The sequence below is a fragment of the Giraffa tippelskirchi genome, chromosome 6 (genome assembly GCF_054371585.1).
Source record: "Giraffa tippelskirchi isolate mGirTip1 chromosome 6, T2T-mGirTip1v1.2.pri, whole genome shotgun sequence".
NCBI classification, from domain to species: Eukaryota; Metazoa; Chordata; class Mammalia; order Artiodactyla; family Giraffidae; genus Giraffa; species Giraffa tippelskirchi.
The window spans coordinates 19,776,250-19,795,609 of NC_137280.1; the positions used below are offsets into that span (position 1 = coordinate 19,776,250).

General features: G+C 35.8%; 1 protein-coding gene across 50 annotated transcripts in view; it reads left to right on the top strand.

The window, feature by feature from the left end:
- RIMS2 (regulating synaptic membrane exocytosis 2) overlaps positions 1 to 19,360 on the top strand; it is a 629,392-nt gene that overhangs the window by 577,834 nt on the left and 32,198 nt on the right. The window lies entirely within an intron of this gene.

Here is a 19,360-nt window from a genome sequence, read left to right on the forward strand (position 1 = left end):
AGTATCTAGTTAACAGTTCTACCATTTCATAGATAATTTCAAGTCATCAAAAATGCATCAAGAAAGAAGCAGTTGCTGTTACCAGATTTTGTGTTGTTCTAGAGAGTTACAGTGATTTTAAAAGCCTATACTTCCGATATCTCCCTTTCTCAAATATTTGAGGAATGTTACATTTAATCTTTCTTTTTCCTGCTTGTGAATGTGTTCTAATAGGAAAGGTGGTAGTGTGTAGAATCAAGCAGAAGATATGCAATCAGTTCTTAATGATCACTTCTAAAAACCAGAGTAGACAAAGAGTTTGTTACCTGAAACATTCTGCTTTTTTTGGAGTCTCTTTTTTAGCAGGATCTAATTTTCGTTATTTGATACTAAAAAATTAATCTGTAAAGTGAAATGTAGTCTGTATTCCTGTCGGATTTGTGGTGGCCTTCTCGAGACAGTGGACTCAATCCTATGATTTCAAGTCTTATTTTTGTAAAGATTGTGCCATGGCTTCTGCCTTTGCAATGACTAGGCTTCTGCACAGAATATAACTGTTTGTAATTTCCCTTATTATGAGTCAGCACACTCTACCTAATAGATTCTTTTTTGTGGTGAAATAAGTCCTCTTCTAATTACCTGTTTCATGTGTATAAGTCTCTTGTGTGCTGCTCAGTCACGGAGTCGTGTCCGACTCTTTGCCACCCTGTGCTGCCACTGCTTGCCAGCCTAAGACAGACTCTTCTGTCCATGGGATTTTCCAGGCAAGAATACTGAAGTGGGTTGCTATTTCCTCTTCCAGGGGATCTTCCCAACCCAGGAATCAAACCTACATCTCCTGCATTGACAGGTGGATTCTTTACCACTGAGCCACCTGAGAAGCCCATATACCAATCTCAGGACCCTGGCTTTTCAGATCAGTAAAGAGCTGATCTAGTAAAGTGAACCACTGTGCATACTAGAGTGAGTTCTGTGCTTTTCCAAGAAAGAGTTGAGCTTAAGACCACAATATAAAGAGATTTGGAAGGAAGCATATGAAAGTAACACATGACTTAATAGCCAGAAGAGATTATTTAGAAGCTTTAGCAGTTCCAAAGAAACTATTATCTAAAATACAAATTATCTTGCATTAATTAGTATTTAACCTATAATATTTGGCTCTTTTTAATCAGTTGATAAGCAATCAAATGGTGCATTGCAGACTTGTTACTTTAGTGCTAATCAGTGTAGCCCTATGAGAGACTTCTATTTAAGTAAATTATCTTATGTCTTAGAAATGGAAAATGTGTACATTTCCCAAGCAGAGTAGTTATCCTAGAAAAATGTTTGTTCCCAGAAGAATTAAGCTTAATCAAAATTTTCTCTATAATATGTATGAGCCAAAAAAACATACAGTTTTACTGTAAAAGAGAAGCTAGGATATTGAAGCAGTTAAAAGATTGTTTGGAAAGTTTATTCATAGGTTAAGACTTCCTTCAATTGCAGGTAGTGGTGAATGGGCATTTATGAATTCTGGTGGAAAAATCAAGGAACAACAATACCTGTACTGAAAAGATATATAGGGTCATTTGTTCTATCCTATATAATATCTGTTTGACAGTATATTATTTGGTTCTAAGTAAAATACATTGTAAATACGCACTTGTAGGTCAAATGTGATTCTGAATCAGGTTGTAATGTTATAGTACAGGCTCAAGGAAAACTCACTGGGAAATTCCAGTATAAAACAACAAAAAAATCCTGTTTTGATAGGAAAATTATAACATGCATGCTTTAAATTTTAAAAGAGAAAAGCATTTCTTGCCATTTGAACAGTAGTATCTCTTTACCTTGCTGACATTAAAAAAAAGCTGAAGATAAAAATCTTTATTCTCTCCATTTTAAATGTATTACCTAATATGAAAGTGGTTCAGCCAGTGCCACATATAAGTATCATTGAAAATAAAACTGCTGGTCTATCCACTTCACCTGAATGAAATCTAAGAACTTTTCTTTCTTGAGATGAAGCCTGGAATTTAACATTGAAAAGATCTATGTGAAATTTTTTTTCAAGATCTTAAGTTCAGCTTTTGGCTTTCTTTCTGTTATTATAGCATGGGTCAGCCAACATAAAATTATGCATTCATTCATTCCTTCAACAAATATTCCTTGAATACCTACTGTGTGCAAGCATAGTACTGGGTACTAAGCAGGAATGAGACACACACACGTGGCACCCACTGTCATGTGGATTAAGACCTGGCTATAAAAACATGTAACCTATTCTCATATTGTGGACTAGTTGAAAGGAGGCAACACAAGGAAACACTGAGAAACAGGGCAGAAAAGGGTCACACACATCCACACTGAGAAAAGAGTTTCTCTCTCCTCTCTCTTTCTCTCTCTTTACTGAATGCCCTTTAATCCCTATTTTCCTTCCTCCATCTGTTAGAGTGGTTATTTTAATGTGTACCTTCAGTGTATGTATGTGCTCTTATAAAATGTGCATTATTGTTTTATAGACACATATATGTGTTTGTGCATTTTAAATTTGCATTCCCTCTTTACTTTTCTCATTGAGCATTATAGTTTTCAGAACATCTGTGTGTACATTTATTCCTATATTTCTAATTGCTGTGTAGTACTCCATGGTATGCATTTACCACGTTTTTCCTCTCTGTTCTTCCAATGCTGGACATCCAGATAGACTCCAACTCCTGCTACCACAAATAACATGAGATGAATATCCTCATATATGTCTCCTTATGAGGCTGGGTGCAAATTTCTTTTACATATATCTATATATACCCAGAACTAGATTTATCAAATTGTTCAGTGTGTGTTTAATTAATTTGGCCAGTTTCTGCCAGCTTTTTCACCAGATCTCCTGCCCTAGTCTACTTTCCAAACACTAATGAATAAAAGTCTCTATATCCCAACATTCATGCCAACAATTGGCTTTACTTCCTAATTCTTAATATGCTAATACAAGTACTTCTGATGTGAGTGTGAGTGATGGTTAGCATTAGTGCTATTGGCAATGAGTGATTTCTCATTGTTGTAGTAACTTGCTTTTCTCTGATAACTAATGAGTTTGAAAATCCCTTTATGCCCATCAATCTTTTTGTTTGCTCTTATGTGAATTGTCTGTTTCTAACTCATGCTCTTTTTTTTGGTTGAGATTGCAATCTTTATCATTTTGGTTTTCAAGAGTTTCTGATACTAATTCCATTTTTAGTGTAAGATATTACAAAAATTTTCTCCCAGTCTATCATCTAGAAGATTTTTTTTCATTATGAATATGATGGGGTAAAATCTGGAAGACTCTAGAACCCCCTCAAATTTAGACTCTTAACCATTAGGTAGTATAGGCATAGGGCCTAAAGCCTGTGAGGATGTTTAAATTGTCTTTTTCAATAGCTACAGTATTTTCCAGACTGCTTTAGATTAAATTCCCATAACAGATAGCAATATGTTAAGAACTTTCTCTTTTCATATTACCAAAATGCTCCTATATGCCACCTTTGTACTTATTTGTTGCATATGATTCCCCTGTAATCTTCAGATACTATGGTTCCAAAATTCACATTTTGGAGCAAGCAAGGTTTCTGCAAAAATTTGCCATAGTTTACCAAAATTATGAGCTGTTAATATTTCACAAATTTTATTGTGTATTATTTATACTTGTATGATTATATACTTTTTCAAAATCTTCATGATGTTTTGTAATCAATGATAATTTTTTCTCAAAAACATCTTTATGTTAAGACTGAATGTAAAAATAAATGTAAGGAAGTGTTTCTTAAGCTATTGCTGTATATAAAATACCATGACAGACAGAGTAAGGACATAAGGGTAAGTGGAAATAAATTCAAATACATAAAACATAACAGTGTTCCTCTTAAAGTTCAGCTGGGCAAATTCACTCATTCATTAGCAAAAATCATTTATTGAATACCTATTACATAGCACAAAAAGTGTCTGACCCGTCATAGGTATTCAGTAAGTACTTGAATGAGTGAACGAACATAATTGTTGCTTTTAATATTGTGTAGCAGAGATAGATTCCACATACTGTGGAATCTCAGAGAAACATTTGCTTCCTCAGAAGATTAGAACTTGTTCCCTGGGAAATACCTGAACATATAAGTAGAAAATGTCTGGGTAAAGAGAAAAGGTAGGAGGAAAACATTTTAGGTATCCTACCTTCACATACATGGGGGAGGTAAGAGGTAGCCTGGAGTATGCAGGGCAGCTCACCCGGTCCATTACTGCTGGAGCTGGGAGTGAGAGGCAGGAAGAAGCAAGAGATAAAGAAGGATAGTAGGTGTGCCATTTAGGCCAAGGGAAGGGAAAGCACTGAAAAGTTTTTCAGCTAAGCATTGACATGGACTAACTTGCTGTTTAAATAAGATCATCTGGCTTCATAAAAAATAGATTGAAAAGTACTTAGAGTGAAGAGAGAACAACAAATTGTGTGCATGCATGTTCAGTCATGTCCAACTCTTTGTGACCCCAGGGACTATAGCCCACCAGGCTCCTCTGTCCATGGGATTATCCAGGCAAGAATACTGGAGTTGGTAGCCATTTCCTTCTCCAGGGGATCTTCCTGACCCAGGGGTCGAACCCGCATCTCCTGTGGCTCCTGAACTGACAGGCAAACTCTTTTACCACTGAGCGACATGGCAAGTCCAGAACAACAAATTAGGAGTCTTTTATGTAACAGAAGTGAGAGCGTGTGAGACTGCAAGCTTGGGATGAAGAAATCTGTTTCATATTATAGATACTTAGGTCTGAAATAGGACTTGATGATTGATTGAAGATGGATGGCGGTGTGAAGAAAAGGGAGAAGTCAAAGTTGATCCACTTTTCTGCCTGAGGGACTGAGTGAATGAATGGTCCTGTCACCAGCTAAGAGAGGGAACACAGAATTAGCAAGTTGGACAGAGGAGAGGTGTTTGGGGATGTTCTGACGGGTTTATATCTCTAGAACTTTCCAGTAAAGATATGCAGTAGGTGGTTGAAAAAGAAAAATTCAATAATAATGCAGGTAGACTGTGATAAGCACCCAAAGAGTGAATGAGATAAAGGGATTTCAAAGAAGGAAGGCATTACTATGGACCAGGGGATTCAGAGAGCTGGTGGAATAAAACTGAATCCTGAAGGATTGGCGGTGCATATAAGCAGAAAGGCAGAAGAGCATTCTGACCAGCACAGAGGAGTGACTTTAACAGGCTCTGACTTTACAAGGCTGCTGGAACCTGGGAGGAAAGAGACTTGAACTGGCTGGTGCTGGAGATACTGAAGAGCTGGTTCCGCTTCCTAAGCACCCTGACTCACAGTCCAAAGAGGGAAGTGAACTTGGCAAAAGGAAGGTGGGAGGGGCATGACAGGAGAAATCGCCTGGAGATTGCAACATTCAGAGTTGGAGTAGAAGCTCTGTCATGATGCTGAGCATCTAGAGACTAAAGGGATAAGGAATCCAGTAGCCTCCAGGTCTGAGATAAAGGAACAGTCAGAGGAGCACTTAGCTCTGACACAGAATACAAGAGGCTTTGGATAAGCAGACGAATTCCACATACTACCATCAGTCCCACAGGAAAGAAAATAAGAAATGAGAAGCAGAGGTGTGCTGGAGGAACAGTAAATAGAGTAGCAAAGTTTGATAAACTGTATGTATCTGGAAAATGAGAGTAAAATTAGAACGTTCTTTTGGTTGGAAGCCCTGAATTTCAAGATTGGTAGAATAGATCTTGTCCTATCAACTCACTGAGGGTTTTGTTATTTTTCTTAATAAGATACTTGGTAATAAATCTATTCTAGGAAAATCAACCTGGCAAAAATGTTCAAAATGGATTAAAAGAGAGGGACTGGAAGCAGAATACCAATGAATGGATTGTGAAAGATCCAGACACAAATAAGAAGGGCTGGGGCCGGGGCATGGGGACAGTAAGCTGAAAAGAAGAAATACTTACTGTATCTGCTTTTAAATCTGAGTTGGTACCAGCATTAATAGTTGATTTATCTTAGCCAATGTGCACTGAAACAAAGTTTTAATCCTAGCATAAGAATTGATTTTTGAAATGATTTCAAGAACATAATTAGATATATTTACTTTGCCCATATATATAGATATAGATATGTTCATGATATAGATTTAGGATCATAAATATATACTTAAATTTTTGAGAATTTCAAAACAGATGGATAGATCAGTGCATCCCAACCCTAATTTAGTAATAACACTCAGGGTTTCTGTATTCTTTTAGAGCTATCACAATAGTTTCAAAATAAACTTTAACTCACTTCAATTTGATATATGTCATTAATGACATCTAGGAGAAAGAGATGGCTGTGAAAGCAAGTGAACAACTGAGGGGTATAAAGAATTCAACATCATGGGTGTAAGTGATGATATTGAATTAAGACATTGTAGAAATGCAAGATTTTACATTTCTATTATATTTAATTAACTAGGTAGAAAATGACACAGTTAATTTTTAATATATTCAGTGCTTAAAAAATTAGCTTGGCTTCTAGTACTGAATACCTCAGATGATGAAAGTAAGAAACATAAGTTCACTTTTGATTTGCTTCCTAATAAAAGATATGTTCAGGGCATCCATTTACTTTGGTGGATTGGATAAGTTATAATTGCATTTGGTAGAGCTTTTTAAATATAAAAAAATGTAATTTGTAAGTAGTGATTTGGAATGCTAATGAAGAAAAATCAATTTCAAGAGCCACATCCACAGTAATAGTAGTCAGATGATTCATTCACATTCACCACAGTAGCTGGTATTAGCAGTTTTAATTTTAACCTTTTTCTTTTACATAACGAAGTAAGAACTAGAGCATGTCTGTTGGTAATGAACAGCTCCTTTTATCAGAATTTATGTAAATAAAATAGTGTCCTTAGAAGCAAATCAGTGAGCTGGGCCTAGATCATTGTGGTAGGAATTCAAATAATATCGTCAATAAAGTACAGTTTCTGCCCTTAAGAAACTTAAAAGTCTTATGTATATAAAAATTGTAGTGACGAGTGTGGGAGATTTTTGGCAAGTGTGTTTTTTTAAGAGACTGTGTAAATAATTTACCTTTGTTTAAACTGAGCAAAATATACACCCTTGGTGTAAAACATCAATTGTTAAAACAGCAGGAGTAATTAGAAAATACCATTTGATTTATGGAAATTCACTTCACAGTTAAACTTTTAAGAAACCTGGCTCATTGGAACATCAAAATTGTACAAAGTGTTTAAAAAATTTAGAATCGATCTAAATAATGTTAAGTAAAACTTAACTTTTTAGAAAACAAATGAAAGCTTTTGAAAACACTGTAAAGCTAAAGATTATAGGGGACTTAATTTATCTCAAGGGATATTATATTACTTTGCTAGGACTGCCATAATAAAATACTACAGATGACATGACTTAAACAACAGACTTTTATTTTCTCATAATTCTGAAGACTGGAAGTACTTTCTTCTTGACTTGTAGAGGGCACCCTCTTGCTGCCTATTCACATGGTCCTTTCTCAGTGCACACACATCCCTGTGTCAATGTGTGTGTCCAAATTTCTTCCTATAAGAACACCAGTCATATTGGATTAGGTTTAACCACTTCATTACAGCCTCATTTTAAAATGTAATCACCTCTCTAAAGACCTTATCTCCAAATGCAATTACTTGCTGACCTACTAGGGGCAGGATGTCAACATATGAATTTTTTGGGAACACAGTTCAGCTGTAACACCTCTGTAGTGTTATTATGTATAAGAGATATGAATCACAATACTTTTTTTTCAATTTACTAGGACCAAGGTTGGTATGAAATGTAAGGGATAGTGTCTCTAAGACTTCCATGACCCTGGAGGTACAGGAGATTGGGAAGCATGTTTTCAAATATTTAGAAATATAATTGATGTAGTGAAATTAAAAGATGCTTGCTTCTTGGAAGAAAAACTATGACAAACCTAGACAGTGTATTAAAAAGCAGAGACATCACTTTGCCAAACAAGGTCTGTATAGTCAAAGCTATGGTTTTCCCAGTAGTCATGTATGGATGTGAGAGTTGGATTATAAAGAAGGCCGAATGCCAAAGAATTGATGCTTTTGAACTGTGGTCTGGAGAAGACTCTTGAGAGTCCCTTGAACAAGCAAGGAGATCAAACCAGTCCATCCTAAAGGAAATCAGTACCGAATATTCATTGGAAGGGCTGATGCTGAAGCTCCAATCAACTGATGCAAAGAACCAACTCATTAGAAAAGTCCCTGATGCTGGGAGACTGAAGGCAGGAGGAGGAGAGGGCAGCAGAGGATGAGATGGATGGCATCAATGAACATGAGTTTGAGCAAGCTCTCGGAGTTGGTGATGGCCAGGGAAGCCTGGCATGCTGCAGTCCATGGGGTCACAAAGAGTTGGATGCAACTTAAGCAACTAAACAACAGCAACAAAATAATTGATTGCTTTCATGTCAAATTGTACTTGCAGACAGAAATTATACAAGAACCTTCTGAAGATATTTTCAGATCTTAAAGTTAACTGTCATTCTTCCCAGTCCCCTAAATACAAAATTATTTATCAGGTCTAGAAACTATAAAAAACTTGTGGTAGTAACACACAATATTATTATCCAGTTCTTTTGCTAGAAACAAATTAATTTTGAGAATGGAAGTTTACACAGTTTTAATCGCACAAAATTTCATTATGTAATGTATGTCTGTTGTCATAGTCAAAACAATTATATTAGAAAAGGTGTGTGAGAGGGTTTTTAAATAGCAAATTTCTTAGACTGTTGTCATGTCTTGTAAATATATTGTGGCCCAAAGGCAGAAACCTATTTAAATGATCAGATGGGTTCTAAGTTAAGAGAACAACTTTCGACCATGCAATATCAATTGAATTTTCAATACAAGTTGTACAAGTTTTTTTCATGCAACTAGGAGCTATACTTTTAATTACACTAAATAAATGATTGAAAGAATTCATCTGTTAGGAACTACTTCTGAAGCAGTCAGTTCAGACTTCGCCTTTTTGCTTTGGTGATTTATAATAGAGAATAGCTATCACTGCTTCTCACTAAGTAAAGGAAGACACAAAACCAATAGTTTGAATCTTTTGAATTGCCACTTCCCACGTCTTTGAGGTTCTTCCATAGTCAGTACAGTAGGAGTAGTTGATGCGTAAGACCCTCTGCCTTTCACTCCACCCACATGAAAATGCTGGGTAAAACATAGAAAAATCATTTGGGGACATAAATTTATCCTGAATCCATCTGGCCACTTGAATAAAATAAAATCTGAGCAGTTTTCACATATGGACTTACATTAAAATATAAATAAAGGTACTATACAGTGTTCCATATTGTGGGCCTGTCTCTGTATGTGTACAACGTTAGGGAGAAATTCTGAATTTCTGTAAATGCTTGTGACACTTTAATAATCTTCGTGATGTTCACATCATAGTCATGTGGTAATGCAAACTACATGATGTGCTTATATCCTGAAAGTGGAATGAATCACCTTGAGATGACTGCTTTGTCAGGCTTGGTTGAATCAAAAACCTGTCTCGTCTGACATAATGCTGCTAGGTTACTGTGTTATATTTCTGTGTGGCATTCTCCCTCTGCCTCAGAGGAGTGTGTCACAGAGGTTGGGGGTAAATTTCTTAGGTAGTATTAATGAAATTTGAATATATTGAAAAATATATGCACAGATAGTTCTTTAACATACAAATGCCTGTCTGAAAAACAAGCCTCAACCTCCACTGGTAGAACGCTTCTAGAACACCTGATGTTTTTTAAAAAAATTATTTGACCTTTGTTCATTTTTAGGGGGAAGAGAAACGCTGTAACAAAGCTGATACTCAAGAGAACTGTGCCCAGATAAAAATCTCAGGAGAGCCTTGTTTATCTGTGAGAAAACATACCAGTTCTTTCCTGGGTTTGCCTAGGTATTTTTAAAAATCACTTACAGCACTGCCTGAAGTTTCACCAATTAGTTAAGCATTTGTTTAAAAATGAAAATATCTCTGAAAGACAAATATATTTCACCAGTTCCTTTTAATCTTAAAACTAGCCTGAAGGTTGCAATGCTTCAGGAATAGAAGTCTTAATTGGAAAAGCAGAAATATGGAGCTGATAATTTGGAATTTATGAACTTCATTGTTGTTCAGTCACTAAGTTGTGTCCAACTCTTTCCAGCCCCGTGGACTGCAGCATGCCAGGCTTCCCTGGCCTTCAGTGTTTCCTGGAGTGTGCTCAAATTCATGTCCATGGAGTCGGTGATGCTACCTAACTATCCCATCCTCTGCTTCCTCTCACTGTTAACTGAGATGATTCTCACAACAACCTACAAGGACATTATTATTATATCTCATTTACAGATGAGAAAACTGAAGCATAGAGAATTTAAGTGATTGTCCATGGTCATACAGATAGGAAGTGGAAGAGCTAGGATATATACCCAAGCCTGTCTTAATTCCAGAGTTCACACCGTTAACCACTGTGCCTTCATGTCTCCTGAGTAAGGAATGGATGTAGAGTGCAAAGGGGAAAGGAGTGTGGAGACTCAGTGCTCTATGGAACAAAGCAGAAAGTTTAAAATTTCAAACTATTAAGCTGGAGGGGGGACTCTGTGACCATCTCTGTAAACAGTGTAAAGAAGTGTACACTTAGATAAAAGTATATAGACATTATCTAACCTCTTTTTAGGAAAGAAATTAAGAGACAGAGAGATTCAATGACTTGCCTAAAATTACACATCTCTTAAAGAGATACTTAATTGTAGTTTCAGAATAAAAATCAGACTTCATTTTGACATATGAGACTTGAAATGTCTGCCAAGCACCTAAAAGAAGGGATGACAACTCTACGTTGCAGAGTTTCTCTTGTTTGAAGGGGAATAAGAGCTGGGTCTGCATGGCCATTAGTGCTAGATCAAACCATCTTTCCCTCGTGGATAACCACCATCTTCATCCAACTGCAGAGCTAGCACAGAGGGACTGGCAAGTATTATTGGACAGGACAAGAGAGGTGAAATTAAAAATTTTTTAATGTTAAAATTCATTCTAATGAATTCCTAATAGCCATGTAGATGGGATCAAATGATTATTAAATTATGAAATGTTAAGTAATAATATGCAATAGTTGATGGCCTATATCATGGTCCTGAGGTTCTGAGCCTACTGACACTGTTTTTCATCATAAGAATAGGGTCCTTTCTCATCAGTAATAGCAATGCATTGCATAAATGAGTCACAGGTCCTTCAGGGAGGCAGGTACAAATTTCAGAATCCTCTTCCAACAAGTTATTGTTGTGTTAAATAATCACCATGCTGAGACATAGCTGTGAAGAATTCCTGGCCAGAGACACAGCGCATTTCATGAGACCTGAGGAAATATGTTTGGTAGGAATTGGCTAACCTTTACATAGCTCCCTTTAAACTGAAGTATAAGAAGCAAGGAGGAAAAGATCTATTTAAAATTGCAGAATAATTTCTGTAGTGGATATCACTATAACAAAACAAGAAAAATCACTATAGAGAAAGATACTCAGTGATTTTTGGAGTAAATAACAGAAACTAGACACCACATGGATGTCCTACTGGGTAATAAATAAAACCATTTGATATGAAGTTAATAGAAGCCTAGAGGGAGGTCATGCTATATGTTTGTGTTTTATGTAATTGCAGTGAAAAGACATTGATGTGTTTTTAGAAGGGTAGTGACATGACCCAACATAATTTTAAAAATATAATCCTAGCTGCTTTATGAATAATATCTGGATGGTAAGAGTGAAAGTGGCTTGGAATATGATTAGAGAAATGGATGGATATGAGATCTATTTTAAAGACAGAATCAATAGAATTTGGTGATGATTGGATGAGAGAGACATACAGTATGGGAAAGTAAGGAATAAAACAGGATGTCCAAATTTCTGGTTTGAGTAACCATTTGGCTGATGATGTCAATTTATTTAGAGAGGGACAATAAGAAAAGAAGCAAGTATAATGAGAGAAGGCTGTGTTAAAGATGTTAAAGGTAGAAATTTGATAGAAAAGATGAAGTCAGCCATGAGGTTTAATGAGGAGATGCCAGGGAAATGAGAGTAAAACTCTAAGAATATAATGGAATTCAAGAGAAGATAATGCTTTCAGACCAAAAGAGTGGTAGAATGCTACTCTTAGATTTATTTTCGATTCATTATATTTTTGTTAGTTTATTCTTTCTGAGTCATTTGTGCCTCCACAGTTTAATGCTTGTGTGTGTGTGTGTGTGTGTGTGTGTGCATGTGTGTGTGTAATGACCAAAGTAATTTATTCTCAGATTTCCCCTTTGGTTCTGTACTCTTGTTGTGCTGTGTGCTGTGCTTTGTCGCACAGTCGTATCTGACTCTGTGACCCCATGGACTGTAGCCCTCCAGGCTCCTCTGTCCATGGGATTCTCCAGGCAACAATACTGGAGTGGGTTGCCATTCCCTCCTCCAGGGGATCTTCCCAACCCAGGAATCAAACCCAGGTCTCTTGCATTGCAGGCAGATTCTTTACCATCTGAGCCACCAGGGAAGCCTGTGTTCTTGTTGAATACTGTGCTTTTCCAAGTTGTATTTTAGAATGTGGTAGTCTTATAATTATTAAAATTAGTGTCTTATGATCTTGAAAGTGTAGCATTACTCTAGTCAAAACAGGAGAACTTAAGCTGTCTTTGTTTTGCTTTGGTACTCATATGTTAAAAGCTTTTGAGCTGCATACACTTGTTCTAAATACATGCTAGTCTATGATGTTAGTCTTTATTTTTAATTGCATAGCATTACTTGAGCTGTTTCCTTAGCTTTTCTATATTTGTCAGTTGAAAAATAATAAATGAGTAAAACGAGTAGCTTTGATCCATAGTTAATTAGTAAATGATACTGTTTACTACTTTAAATGCTTAGCATTATGCATGCATGTGGTAGCAGTCAATAGATATTTGTTTAACACTGTTTAATATTGAATAGTTGAGTGGTCAGTTCTACTAGGCTAACAATCAGTTGTCTTTGTTAAGCCCTTTCAATAGATTATCTTTTAATAGGAACATATTCATTAACCCTTGACATATATTTTTGTGAACAATTATTCATGTGCAGAAATGTAAAAAAAGTTTAAACCTATAGTTGAACTGCTCAGGCTTCACCAGATCCTATCACTAATGGATTTGTAACCTTTTGTCTTCCTTATGCTTTAGCACATATGAAATAGGGACTAGTACTGAAAAGTTACATAGATACGTTTTAGACATGAATGCATAGACTTTAGAAAACAATACTTGAGAGAAGGTCACTGTATGAAAGAAAAGTATTATGCATTAGGCAAACATAATATGGAAAACTTGGGAAAAACTAAACCATGGGGAATTAATGTCAGAAGCTGAGCATTTGGAACTGCATATGGAGTTTTCAGTAAACTAAAGTAATTATTCTGTTTCTTAGAATGTCCCTTAAAAACTGGAACAAATTATTTTCTTTTATACTAGAAGATGTTGGTAAACTCAAGGAGTATATAGGGGCTTGCCCCCTCTAAAATGACTCTGAAAGAATGAGTTCTAATAATTGTTTTTTAACGTGAAACTTATTAAAATTCTAAGCAGTAGTCCATAGATGGAACACAAACAATGAATGGAGGCCAGTACAAGTAAGACATTTACAGGAAAAGTTTCTATAGAGATTCTTATAGTAGTTTTGACACACCATCAACAATTGTTTCATTGTCATTAATTTCTTAAACTGGTGCACACTCAGAACATTATAGAAAACATAATTTAGAGAATTTCTCTTATTGTGATCATTATAGTGAGAAATACATGTTGGTAATAGATTCTCGGAGAGTTGTTCAGTCCCCAATGTTGTTTTACTTTTTCTCAACATACTCCACTACGGAAAAAAACTATGATCTTTCTCTCTCATGAGAATTTGTATCAAAAGGAGTACTGTAATGTGTGGAGGCCAAGAGGACCTTCATTTATTGGGGGACATTACCATACTGTCATTTATGTCAGAAGTTCATCCACAGAGAGGTGTAAGCAAAGGAGACACAGTGTGGTAAGTCTAGGGTAATCACAGGATCAGAGTAATAATGAGAAAGGTTGAGAGTAAAGTTGGGGTAAGACTATGGATGGAGGTGGGCCTCAGACCTAAGAGTAAGGGGGTGATTGGAGCTCTGGTTCTGCAAGGTACAGGAACAGACTGTGTCTTACAATGTTGACAAAGGGCTGTTCACTCATGCTGTGACTTTCTATTTACTTCCCAGTGCTAGGGTTCTATTGACAAGCACCTTCTAAGTGGTTCTAGAAGCCAGAAAACGTACCCTTTGTCAGCTGATCTTAACCTATAATCTGAAGTTGAGGACAAAAATGAATTGTTTTTAATAAATGAAATTAGAAATAGTACCAAAAATGTTATATATGTTTAAAATTGCAGTTACTTTGAATTGTGATAAACTATGTAATAATTACATTTTTTAAGATCACTGTCCTTGAAAATGTATCTTTTGGTGTTTATTCAGATGCAGTACAAGATTTATTAAGACATAAAGTTTGTATTTTTGCCTCATCCAGAGAACCCATAAAATGCTGCCTTCATAGTGTGAAATACAGTATTACTTGAAATGAAATTAATAGTTTATAACAGTGAATTATGAAGCAATGCCTTTTTTTCTAGATGTTAGATCGAATGACAGATAATCATACACAAAAAGTAATGCAGAACAGAAAATAAAGGAACTCAGAAATTCTACACCACTTTTTCTATGTTCAAATGCTGATAAATGGTGGCTAGACTACAAATAAACATTTTTGGAAAGGCTTTTTCAATGGTGTTGCCAATTTAAATATACATGTGTATATATGCATGCATATGTGCTAAGTAGCTTCAGTGGTGTCCAGCTGTTTGTGACCCTATGGACCATGGACCCGCTGGGTGCCTCTGTCCATGGGATTCTCCAGGCAAGAATACTGGAGTGGGTTGCCATGCCCTCCTCCAGGTGATCTTCCCAACCCAGGGATCAAACCCACATCTCTTACTTCTCCTGCATTGGCAGTTGGGTTCTTTACAACTGGCGCCACCTGGGAAGCCCCATATGTGTGTGTATATATATGCATATTTAGTTGTTGTTTAGGCTGTTAATCGAGACTTTTGGCTCCTCCCAGAAAGTCTTTTCTCAATTTCGTATCAAGTATGGGAAAGGAGGTTGGGATCTGAAACACTACTCCATTAGGTTGAGTTACAGAAAGAGTTGCCAAGCAGGAGAATCCAAGTTATAAAGCAGGGGTCAAGGAATCACAGAATAGTCCTATATCTAGAACACATACAGAGTTGCCTCTTTATAATTACTTGTATCTCAGAGAATTTCTGTATGACACCACAAATTTACGTCTTCCTGAGGCCTCTGTCTTGTTAGATCTGAGCTTCTCACCTTATTTGGGGAGTATAACTAAAGCATATTAGATGGAACCATTTTGAATTGGATTTTAGGAGGAAAACATGTTTCATCTGTATTGTTACTTCCTATTATGAAGTTTCATATCAACAAGACAGACAAACTGTTACTTTCAAGGTGTCTGTAACACTGAGTGCCTTAAATGGGAGTCAGCTGATGATGAGTTGCTTAGTTTGGCTCCCACATTGGCCACTTTGCACACAGTCTGAACTGTTTACCTAGTGTATTGGAGCTCCGAATAGAACTTCCTTCAGGCAGCAATTCACTTATGCCCAATCTAGGTGATGTTTGACCTGGATCTGTTTACCGTGAATGTTTTTCACAAGATGTTCTTTTTTTGCAATATACTATTTAAAACTCTGCAATTTTTAATACTTTAAGAGAATCTTCATCTTCTTTACTGCTTCTGATTTTTAACAACTTTAAGTAACTTTGTTATAAATTGTATGCCTTAATATATAATGAAAAACAAAATGCCTATTTAAAAGTCAACCAGACAGTTAAGCCAAATTTCTATGAAAGATGTTCCATTTACCATTTTTATGTCAGCCTGGTATCAACAGTTTAAACAGTATGATGATGATACAAAGTCAGTGTACAATTCAGTCAAACTGAATGGTAATCAGAAGCCTTTTCTGTTACGTATGTTGAAATAAATAAGTGAAGCTTTAGCCAATAAAGAAAAAAAGAAACATGAACAAATAGGAATTAGATTTAATTGTGATTAAGAGAATCCCTCTATTTTCCATGCATACCTAATATTATTCTCATCACACTGTGGTTAAGAAATAAATGAGTAATGAGTAAGTGAATAGTGAATGAATAAATAATAAATGAATAAAGCAGTTTAAATGCACACACTGTTTATAAATATTGTATAGTTGTTGGCATTGGACCTGAAACGTATATAAAATTCTTAAATCTTGCTGTGTATTTGTGCAGAATGTTTATACTCACAAAATCTCGATGCTGTTGATCTCATAATGATATGAGAAGTAGCTAAATGATGTTCATCTAGAATCTCAAGGGGTTTATAAGAAATATTTCTTCTTTTCTCTCAAATGTTTGAGAATGTTACTCTGCAGACTGTATAAATTTATCACAAAGCCAGAGCATTGGTTGGAATAATGAAGAGAATACTGGCACAGGAAGTTTCTCAAACTTGGAAACCATCCTTGCCATGACCACTCTCTTAAAGGACTGTGTGCACACACGCACACACACACATATATGTATGGACTGGGGTTTTTTAATTTAATTTTTATTTTATTTGGAATGTAGTTGATTTACAATGTTGTATTAGTTTCAGGTGTACAGCAAAGTGATTCAGGTATGCCTATTCTTTTTCAGATTTTTGTCCCATATAGGTTATTACATAATACTGAGTAGAGTTCCCTGTGCTGTAGAGTAGTAGTGTGTCTATATTAATCCCAAACTCATAATTTTGGGAAACTCCCTCTTCCTTTCCCCTTGGGTAATATTGTTTGTTTTCTAAGTCTATGAGTCTGTTTCTGTTTTGTAAATAAGTTCATTTATATAATTTTTTAGATTTCACATGTGAGTGATATCATATGATATTGTCTTACTCTCTTTGACTTAATTCACTCAGTATGTTAATTTCTAGGTTTATCCATGTTGCTTCAAGTGGCATTATTTCATTCTTTTATGGCTGAGTAGTATTCCATTGTATGCATATACTACTATCCATTCCCCTGTCGATGGACATTTAGGTTGTTCCGTGTCTTAGCTGTTGTAAACAGTGCTGCAGTGAACATTGGAGTGCCTGTATCTTTTTGAATTATGGTTTTCTCCAAATATATGCCCAAGAGTAGGATATGTTAGTTTTTTAAGGAACCTCTATACTATTCTCCATAGTGGCTGCACTGATTTGCGTTCTCACCAGCAGTATCATTGGGTTCCCTTCTCTCCACACCCTCTCCAGCATTTGTTGTTTGTAGACTTTTTGATGATGCCCATTCTGACCGATATGACGTGATACCTCATTCTACAATGATTTTGATTTGCATTTCTGTAATACTTAGTGATGTTGAACATCTTTTCATGTGCTTTTTGACCATCTGTATGTCTTCTTTGGAGAAATGTCTGTTTAGATCTTCTATTTTTTTTATTGGATTGTTTGTTTTCTTGATATTGGAGCTGCATGAGCTGTTTGTATATTTTGGAGATTAATCCCTGGTTGGTCACATTGTTTGCAAACATTTTGAGAAGTTAGTTTTGAATAAAACAAACCAAAATATATCTACAAATACTCCTATTTAGTATAGGATTATTTGCTGTAATAGAGAGAAATGGTCCAAAGTGGCAAAGGTAATTGAAATCTATTGTGAAGACTGAAGTAGAGATGAATTCCTATATTATCAAGAGCAAATGTGTATCAAGAAGAAAAAGGTTAGTTCAGTCTGTGTTGTGGCTTTATACCTATTCCGAGCAATTCCTATCTCTTTTAACAACCAGCCGTTTCTGGGATGACTGAATACACCAAATAGTGATGGAGTAGCAATAAGAGTTCTATTTCTATCTCTTTTTAGCATATCCACTTCTGGGCCTTAGTACTTGTTTTTTCCCCTACTTTCCAGGATGACTTGCTTCCTCTTTCCTATCCTTTATTAGTAGTTTGCATTCTCATCATCATTGCCTACATCATTTCTAGCGTAGAAAAGAGCAAGGCTGCCAAAGGCACAACTGTGTTCCCAGTTGAACTAATCCATGGTCTAGACACTATGTAAATACTTCACATAATAACCTCTTTATGCATTCACTTCAGTGACCAAGCTTCTATTTCAGGAATAAGCTAATTTAACACTCTTTAAAATTTTGGTGATTTTTTTGGAGAAACTATTATAAAAAATGATACATATAATAAATGTATACAATAATAAATATATACAATAAATGACATGTAACTTTCTGGTCCTGTTAGAATTGAGTGGAAATACATATGTTGTTGTTGTTGTCATCATAGCTAAGTTGTGTCCAACTCTTTGCAACCCCATGCAATGTAGCACACCAGAGTCCTCTGTCCTCCACTATCTCCTGGAGTTTGCTCAAATTCCTTTCCATTGAGTTGGTGATACTATACAACCATCTCATTCTCTGCCGCCCTCTTTTTTGCCTTCAGTCTTTCCAAGCATAGGGGTCTTTCCCATTGAGTTGGCTCTTTGCATCAGGTGACCTAAGTATTGGAGCTCCAGTGTCAGCAATAGTTCTTTCAATGAATATTCAGGGTTGATACGGCTATGTAATATTAATATGTTTTGATTAAAAGGGCAAATATGGATTTAATATTAGTATATAGTTAGAAGAAACATTATAGCTTTAAATATATTTTTTCAGTATTTATTTTGAACCAAATAATTTACTACATAGTTTGTATTGTATCTATCATCTCTGTTTTGTATGTTTCATCTGTGTTTATGTATATGTGAGACACCTGTGATATAGTATATAGGGCATTGAACCTCAATATTATTGAGTATTAACTCATCTATAAAGAAGAAATAATGATGATACTCATGACTAATGTAAGAATTAAGTGACATAATTGGTGTGATGTTTCATATTCATCAAATATAATGCTATGATATTATATGCAAGCTATATCAATCTATGTATCTTTTCTTCAAAAATATAATTTTCATATATAATGGTGGTATTTTTTTCAAGGCCAGAATTTGCTTTTAGAAAGTGATTAGTATATATGTGGGAGAAGGCAATGGCAACCCACTCCAGTACTCTTGCCTGGAAAATCCCACGGACAGAGGAGCCTGGTGAGCTGCCGTCCATGGGGTTGCTAAGAGTCGGACACGACTGAGTAACTTCACTTTCACTTTTCACTCTCATGCATTGGAGAAGGAAATGGCAACCCATTCCAGTGTTCTTGCCTGGAGAATCCCAGCGACAGCGGAGCT